Source organism: Cryptomeria japonica, chromosome 7 (assembly GCF_030272615.1).
Source record: "Cryptomeria japonica chromosome 7, Sugi_1.0, whole genome shotgun sequence".
Classification (NCBI taxonomy): domain Eukaryota; kingdom Viridiplantae; phylum Streptophyta; class Pinopsida; order Cupressales; family Cupressaceae; genus Cryptomeria; species Cryptomeria japonica.
Genome location: NC_081411.1, coordinates 647592685 through 647600730, shown reverse-complemented (window position 1 = coordinate 647600730; position 8046 = coordinate 647592685).

Below are 8046 nucleotides of genomic sequence, written 5' to 3'. Positions count from 1 at the left end.
TCGAGGCCCTAAGTGGTTGCTAGGGAATCTCATTGGAAGTTTCCTTAACAATTGGTAACCTAATTAAATGTATTAGGGGGTAAGGTAGATTTCACATTAAAAAGATAATGATGATTCCCCACTCATGGCCTAGAGTGTTGGAGATTACTGGTAGTATGCTGCAAATATGTGCTTGAGAGATGTGTTGTCATTGATGTCAATATATTTGTTTGTTTGTTTCTCTGTCTGTGACAATGTAGTAAAGTTCAGTGAGTTGGTTTGTTTGGCATGATGATGATCAGAGTTTGTGGATTAAAGGGTTTGTAGAGGGTTGTGTATAGATGATTCGGTGCATTTTTCAAAGGTCTGCATGAAGCTTTGAGTGAGCTATGCCTATTGGTGTTGTGGCTGGTTTTTCTATTGTTCAATGATGACAATGTTCATTATTTTCATTTGCTTTTCTCCACATTGTAATATCTTCATCTGTGGATTTGGAGATAACTTTGGGACATTGATATGTGTCCCCAATTTAGTTAGTTTGTGGTTTGGAGCTTCACAAGTAAATTTTCCAGGTTGACTGTCATTGTAGTTTGTGTTCCTAAGGTTCGGTACAGTGATAATGATGATTCTAGTAATCCAAGTTGGTGCAGATGTTTCTATGGTAATTCTTGATGCTTGTGGATGTTTCTAAATCATGTGCCTTTTGTGTTGGTGGTCTGCATTGATCGTTGAGCTTGTAATTCATAATTTTATTCAATATGTTTGTGTTATTCGGTTCTTGGCCGACCAAATGATTGTAGCGTATTGTGGATGTTCGATGCATAATTCTTGGAGGTGTAATGTGTTTAAGGTGGTAGATTTGGATCTGTTCTATGTCTTAGCCAACATTGCTTGGTCCGCATGTGATATTATAGCATGTGTAGTTATATTTTTGTAATTAAGTAGTGAGTGTTGGGCCGACCTTGATGATCTTCCCAAGATTGATGTCATGCATAAATAAATGTAATATCTTTTTAATTGAGTGTGTGTACAAATGAGAATCATAATGTATGTGTGCTAAATTTATACATCTTTCAGAGGCAGAGAATAAATGTGAGAAGAATAAAGTTGTTATGTGCTTAACTGGAACTGTAACCAGGCATTAAGGAGATGTTATTTTTCAGTTCATGATCTTCCAAAAGTGATATGAATCTGTTTGTAAGACAGTGAGTCTTCCCTAGGTTCTAGCCCTTGTTGTTTTTGAGCAGTGAGCTCTAGGCAGTGTGCCTGAATGTATGTGCATTCCCCATTGTAATTTTTCTAATACTTCTAATAGAGTATCATCATATTGTGGGTAGATTCCCACCATGTTTTTTCCCTTGACCAAGTTTTCCACGTCAAAAAAGCTTGGTGTTATGTATGTTCTTGATGTGTTGTTGATTTATGCTTTCATGGTTATTTATCAGATCTGAGATTAAGTTTAAAATGTGCAAGTTTTAGAGATAATTGACTCACCCCTCTCTTAGTTGGCTGCCTAAAATCAGATTTATTTCATCATAGAGTGCTCATTGAAGATCGGGATGAGATCGGGAAGGCCTATTGGCATGACCGTACTTCCTTGTCCTCATGAAAGGATGCTTTGGTTCTGCATGGGTGGTGCAGTAAAGGTAGGGAGATCCACTGAAGAGTATCCCTGCCTTGCATCCTAATACATAAACCATGCAAAATATATTGGTAACTGGTAGCATAATGCCAGAAATAGCAGAAAGAACAACCAGTAACAACATAGAATACATAACTAGTAAACAATATGAATGATTCTTATTACAGTTTGAAGAATTACACATGTGACATGCTGGAATGCAGCCCAAGATACAAACAATGCTTACAACACAATTACAAGATCTGCAAATCATCCACATATCAGATTGACCTCCGGAAGCAGTCTGTCAGTTCTACCCTAATCTGGACCTTAGTCTTTCGGCCTCAATCCACCAAATAAGAATCTCATCGGATCTACATCTTTGCTCGATCTCAAAAATTTGTCTTCTATCTTCTAACATATATCCCCTCAAATGATTTGTAAACCTCCATTTATACCATCTACAAGTAATTGTGTGGGGGAAAAAGTGACACTAAGCAAACATGCCCTAATCTCACTTTCAATCACACACTTGTGGAATACGAAAGAGCCTAGAGGTATCACACAATTGGCTACTTCTTTTTGTGGAAGAGAGAGCCACAGGCTACCTATTAGGATTTCTATTCCTTTGTTGCAAATGATAGATAGAATGATGCAAGTTCAATTCCTAACCCCAAAGTGCAAGTATGAACTAATAACAAGATTGCAGAATTGAGATTAAACAATGGAAAGCTGTAAACACAAGGACAAGACAAGAATGCAGATGCGTACCCAGAGTTAAAATCTAAGTGAAAATGTTCGGGATGAGGGCGCGGGCGCCACTGTCCTGATTCTGCTCCTGAAACTGTTGTTTTGCAACCTGAAAAGCTGTCGGAAAATGCTGAAACTTGTTGTCTGAGGGACCAGAGCGCCCAGCGCCCCTGTCCCAGGGACCAAGGTGCTCAGTGCCCCTATCCTGTCAGGACCAGGGTGCCCCACGCCCCTGTCCTAGGTTTCTGCTCTGCAATTTGGTGTGTTGTCCCGTCTCAGTCTGCTTCCGTCGGATCTGCAACTTGCGGCGTCGTCCAAATCCCGAAACCTACACTTATATCTGAAAAGGTATGGTGGGTGGCTATATAGGGTTTTGCCTTAGTCAAACCCCCGCTTTGGTGGTTTCCACCTCCACGAATAGCCAAGTTGTATTGTAAAAGTAGTGTGTGCAGACCTTGTGTGTGTGCAAGATCCTAAAATGCAAGTAAGCAAACTAGAGCAACCTAGAAAGTAAACCCTAATTGCTTGTACATGATAATGTAAGTGCTCCAAATCAAGATGCAAAGTGATCTAAAGCATGAATACAAATGATATGATGAAGCTTATGCAAAGACATGAAAACAACATGAAACCATACCCAACCCCAAGGGAGGGGTACAAGCCAATCTTCAATCGGTGATCCCTTATTGTTCTTCAATGCCTTCAAAGCCCTAAATGGATGAATGAAATTGATGGATGCTTGATGGATTGATGTTGAATGTTGTTGAAGTCTTCAAAGATCTGCTCTTTCGCTACATAGAAGGTCCTTGAAACCAAAAATCTCGGATCCTTTCAAATGAAGAAAGAGAGCTCTTATATATGAAACCCTAGGTCTTAATTTCAACTTTTGGCCGACCTAGAGATTGAATCTCCCGCCAATTTCTTGGGGTTAAGCTTTATTTTATGATTGGATTGCGCTCCTAAAATTTTGAGAAAAATGTCCGGGACCATGTGCACTCCGGGTGCCATGGTCCCGACAACTTTTCACCAAATTTTCAGGGCCGTCGGATATGATGATTTTAGAGAGAATCCCGAAGTTACAGGTGATTTTGAGATGTTTTGACCCTCGAAATCAAGCCCCCAAGTTCAAAATAGGACCTAATTAGGGTTTTAGATTAAATGATGTACTAGAGGAATAAAATGAAAGGGGCACACTTTAATGAAAAGGGCCCAACTTTATGATATGGAAGATGATGAAATAGGACCTTAGACCTAATTACTTTAATTAATTAAGTGCTAAAGGGGAAATGCAATGCAAAATGCAAAATGCGCCAAAGCGGGTGCTAAACTAGGTGTGAAATTGTACCACCCTAGCAAGTGCGTACAATTTATGATGCTACAGTAATTACAACTCAATCAAGTCAGCCCAAAGACCAACCGGTTCATGAAATGTGTAACGGTAACATATCGGCTCCAATCACTAAGAACAACTTCCAAAATGCATAAGACGATGCGCGATCCTTTGAGAACATCAAACATGGTATAAGGAACATAAATCAATGATCCACAAGTCATGAGAATCAACTGCAACCGGATCCAACTTCGCTCAACACACTGCCAGAATAATCGGTAAGAACATATCAACCGGGCCAATGCTAGAATTGATAACTCACCGGGATCAAAGCCAAATGCCATGAAACTCAAACACGACAAAGACCATGAACACAAGGGAATAAACCCAAAACCACAACACTAAACACTCAAACACGAAGGAATGCCACGATCTCAAGCAATTCCACTGAAAACTACTCAACTGGTAGGAACTAGACCAGTGCTCCTACATCAATGGGTGTCATATGAGTGTTGGGGCCAAGAGGGCTACTAGGGAAACTCATATTATGACACTCTTCCCTAAGTGTATCCTAGGACCTTATCCTATGTGTTGTGCAAAAACCTATGGTAGTTAGTGTTATGTATTGTTTTAGTCGTTGTGTTTGTTACATTCATATTTTCATTTGCATTCATGTGAAAGTGTTCGTGTCAACCTTAGTGGTAAGTTTGGTGTGTGGGGCCTTATGTCATTCTCCAAAGCACGACCCGGGTGGACCTTTGGTTTCCACATGGTCGAGTGGTAGATGCTTTCTTCCATTTGGATTTTGGTAATATGTTCGTGAGCTTCATGGATGGACTATGTTTGGTTCAATTGCAAGTGCTTTAGAATCAGGATGCAAGTTGTATTCTCTTATGTAATGATTCACTCATATATTTAAAATAGGTTTTCATTTATTTTCATTATGTAATAAGAACACTCTCTTTGAGTGGAAGATGTGGTGTAAATTTAATATAATGATGTTAATTATGTGATTGTTTTATGAGTTTAGATAGCACGGTGTTGGTACCATCTATCCTTTATGAATGATTAGATTCATATTGAATAAGATGTTAGTTGTAATGCATAAAATGATATTTTATGAGCTTAGTTTCATTTACTTAAGTTAGTTACTATTGTTATATGTTAATGTGGAAAGTAATCTTAAGAACATTTGGATTTCTGGATTTTAAATGAACCTAGTTCCTAGGAGTAATCATGATGCATAGTTCATATATGATACCATTTCTATGTTAAGATTCATTTATTTATATTAAGGCATTATATTATGTAATGGCTAGATTAGATTTGATTTGTATGCCTTATTAAGTGGTAATGTTGCCTTATAGTGACATTAGGGAACCTTAGAGGACGTAGGTGTTAAGGTTTTAAGTTGTTTTTGCTTGTGCTTAGATAGATTGTTCTCATGTTTAATGTTATGTTAATCATTATTATAGTTTAATGTATTAATGCATCTCTTTTAAAAAAATGTTTGCCTCCTTGAGGTTAGTTGGTTAGATGTGTTGTCCTTTGGAGTTTCTTAGCGAAACGTTATAGTTTTAATTATTCTTAAACAATTTATATAGATTCTTTAATGTTAATTTTGTAAGTTATTGTATATATTGATATATACTTAGATTTGATCAAATATGATGTATGAGTTTGGCATAGACAAGTTGCTTAATTCCCCACCTCCACCCACTCTGCCACCTCAACAACCTCCACCTCAAAACCACCCACCTCCACCCCCCAAGATTTGATGAGGCTCAATATCAAGCCAGGATCAATGAGAATATGATGTCCATAAGAGAAAAAAAAATGTCATCCAAAATGAACTGTTCAAGCCACCCCATCTAATGCATTTTGCATCAATGTTGTAAATTTAGTTAGGTCCATTGATGTGGACTTAGATTCATACCATTTGTGGAGAGAGGAGAGAAGACGATTTTATTTAGATGACCTCTCCTATAGGCAAATCTTAGACCTAAAAATAAACAAAGCCCATCTAGCTCCATTTTTATTGACCTTACCACTAGCCAGCCAATTCCTCCAAATAAATCATGTATATCCATCAGGTGGTATAGGAATCTTGGAATGACTACTCATTTTTTGGAGCACTGGTGGATGGTCTTTGACCACCCACCACATGCTAATTTAGAGGTTTCCATATATTTTCTAAGAAAATTATTTGTAGAGTTTGTGATGGGTTATAAACCCAATTATTTTGATATCAAATCATTCCAAGGTGTTGGTGGTGATATGCCACAACAGAGGTTGGGGGCACATGTTGATCCCAATTGATCTGTCCCTCCTCAACCTATTGTGGACCCTCCTTTTGCTACTATTCCTATTCCCATTCATTAACATTCAGTTGTATTGTCATTAGGAGCATTGAGTACGCTCTCTGCTAATCTTAGTGAGAAGACTACTAACATGACAACTCTCACTGGGATCATGGGGAAGCATCAAGTGGAGATGATGCCAATAGGTCCTCTCCACATGTGTCGACACACCATTTTTGCAAAATTTGTAATCAATTATGTTATGACCCTAGTGATGGTGAATCCACTTCAGGTACATGTGGAGTATCAGATCCTGATATTTATCCATATGTAGATTTTCTATGTGCTAAACATTATTTGATGGATCGTCCTACATAGGTATATATAAGTTGTACATGTGTTGAATTTATTAAAAAAATGTTTAATTTAAGCATGTATGTTTTTTAAAACATTGAAAAACACACACAAACTATTTATCCAAGTGTTTGGTGTCTAGACGATGGCTAGGAGTGCATCAACTTCTTTTGATTGATTTTATTTTTTGTCAATATTTGTGCAACTCAACACATCTTTTGGGTTATAATTTGATTGATTTTTTAAATATAAATTATATAAATTAACTTTTTTTTTAATAATTTATAATTTTAAGTCCTAATGTTATTCATCATACATTACTTATAAATATTAATGCTAGTATCTAGGGATGTCAAATGACTTCCACGTTGGATGATCCACCTGAGGTTGTGGTAGGAGCTCCTCCAATCTTAGTTGTAGCAGACGAGGCAATCAATGTGTCAATTGTATTTATAAATAAAGTTATAAACATGTAGAAATTTGTATTAAAAAATGAATTACTTATTTTTAAATACATGTGACCTATATATAGATTGACACCACTATGAGGATGGGTTTTGTACACCCACATGATCGAAGTCAACTGCAAGTCATTGACTAAATTTTAGATTCAATTTTATTTTTGTATGAACAATTGGTAGGTTTTTTAAATGGATCAATATCAATTTGTAGATTGACATGTGCTTTTATTTGACCTTGTAGGACATTGTTATTGACACTTTTGGTCCTGATCTTGCCACTCGGACCATGTCCTAAAACAAGCCACAAACAACAATATATTTTTAATTTTGATTGTATTTAGAATCAATTATATTTCAATTGAATTTTAGTGTTCATGTGTGTTTTACTTTTTTTGAACTACAACATGAGATAGGTATGAGCATGCCCGTAGCACATGTTCTTAGAGATGCAGAGCACTTAGATGGGAGGAGATAAGCAGGTATGGTAATATATCTGATTTTATAAATTAAAGTGAATTAAATCATTTTTAAATAGCTAAAAAATATATATTTATGTGATTTCAAATTACATGGATTAAAGTAAGTTTAAATTCTGAAAATTTTAGTATGAACACATCTGTGAACCTTTTTCTTTTATGGCATGAGATAGGTTTGAGCCTACCCATAGCACTTGGAGATGCAAAGCACTTAGACATGGGAGGAGATGGCCAGACTCATATGGTAAAATTTAGATCTAATTTTATTTAAATAAAAGTAATTTTTAAAGCATTTCAAATAGGTTTTTAATTTGATTTTATAAATTAAAGTGAATTAAATCATTTCAAATAGTTTTAAATCCAATTTCAAGTTTATTTTTTTTGTATAGAGTAATTATGTTCGTCCTAGTTTGTGTGGATTGAAGAGGAGTCTTGATGTTAGGGACTCTTGATTTTAGGGGTCCATGTATACATGTTTTAACACATTTTAGTGCTTCATCCATACTTTAGATCTCTTTATATATATTTCAATACACTTATTTCATTGACTATATCTTTTTATATACATGTTTCAATACAATTTCATCGACTAGATCTCTTTACATATGTTGAATACTATTTCATGGACTTTATTAACTTCTTTAGCATTTCATTGAAATTATTACATGCTTTAGTACCGATGCAGGAGCACCCCCAGTTCATAGCAATCTTGCATCAACCAAAAATATTTCCTTTATGTTTTACTTTTTGTTTGCAGTTTCAACATTTCTTTCTG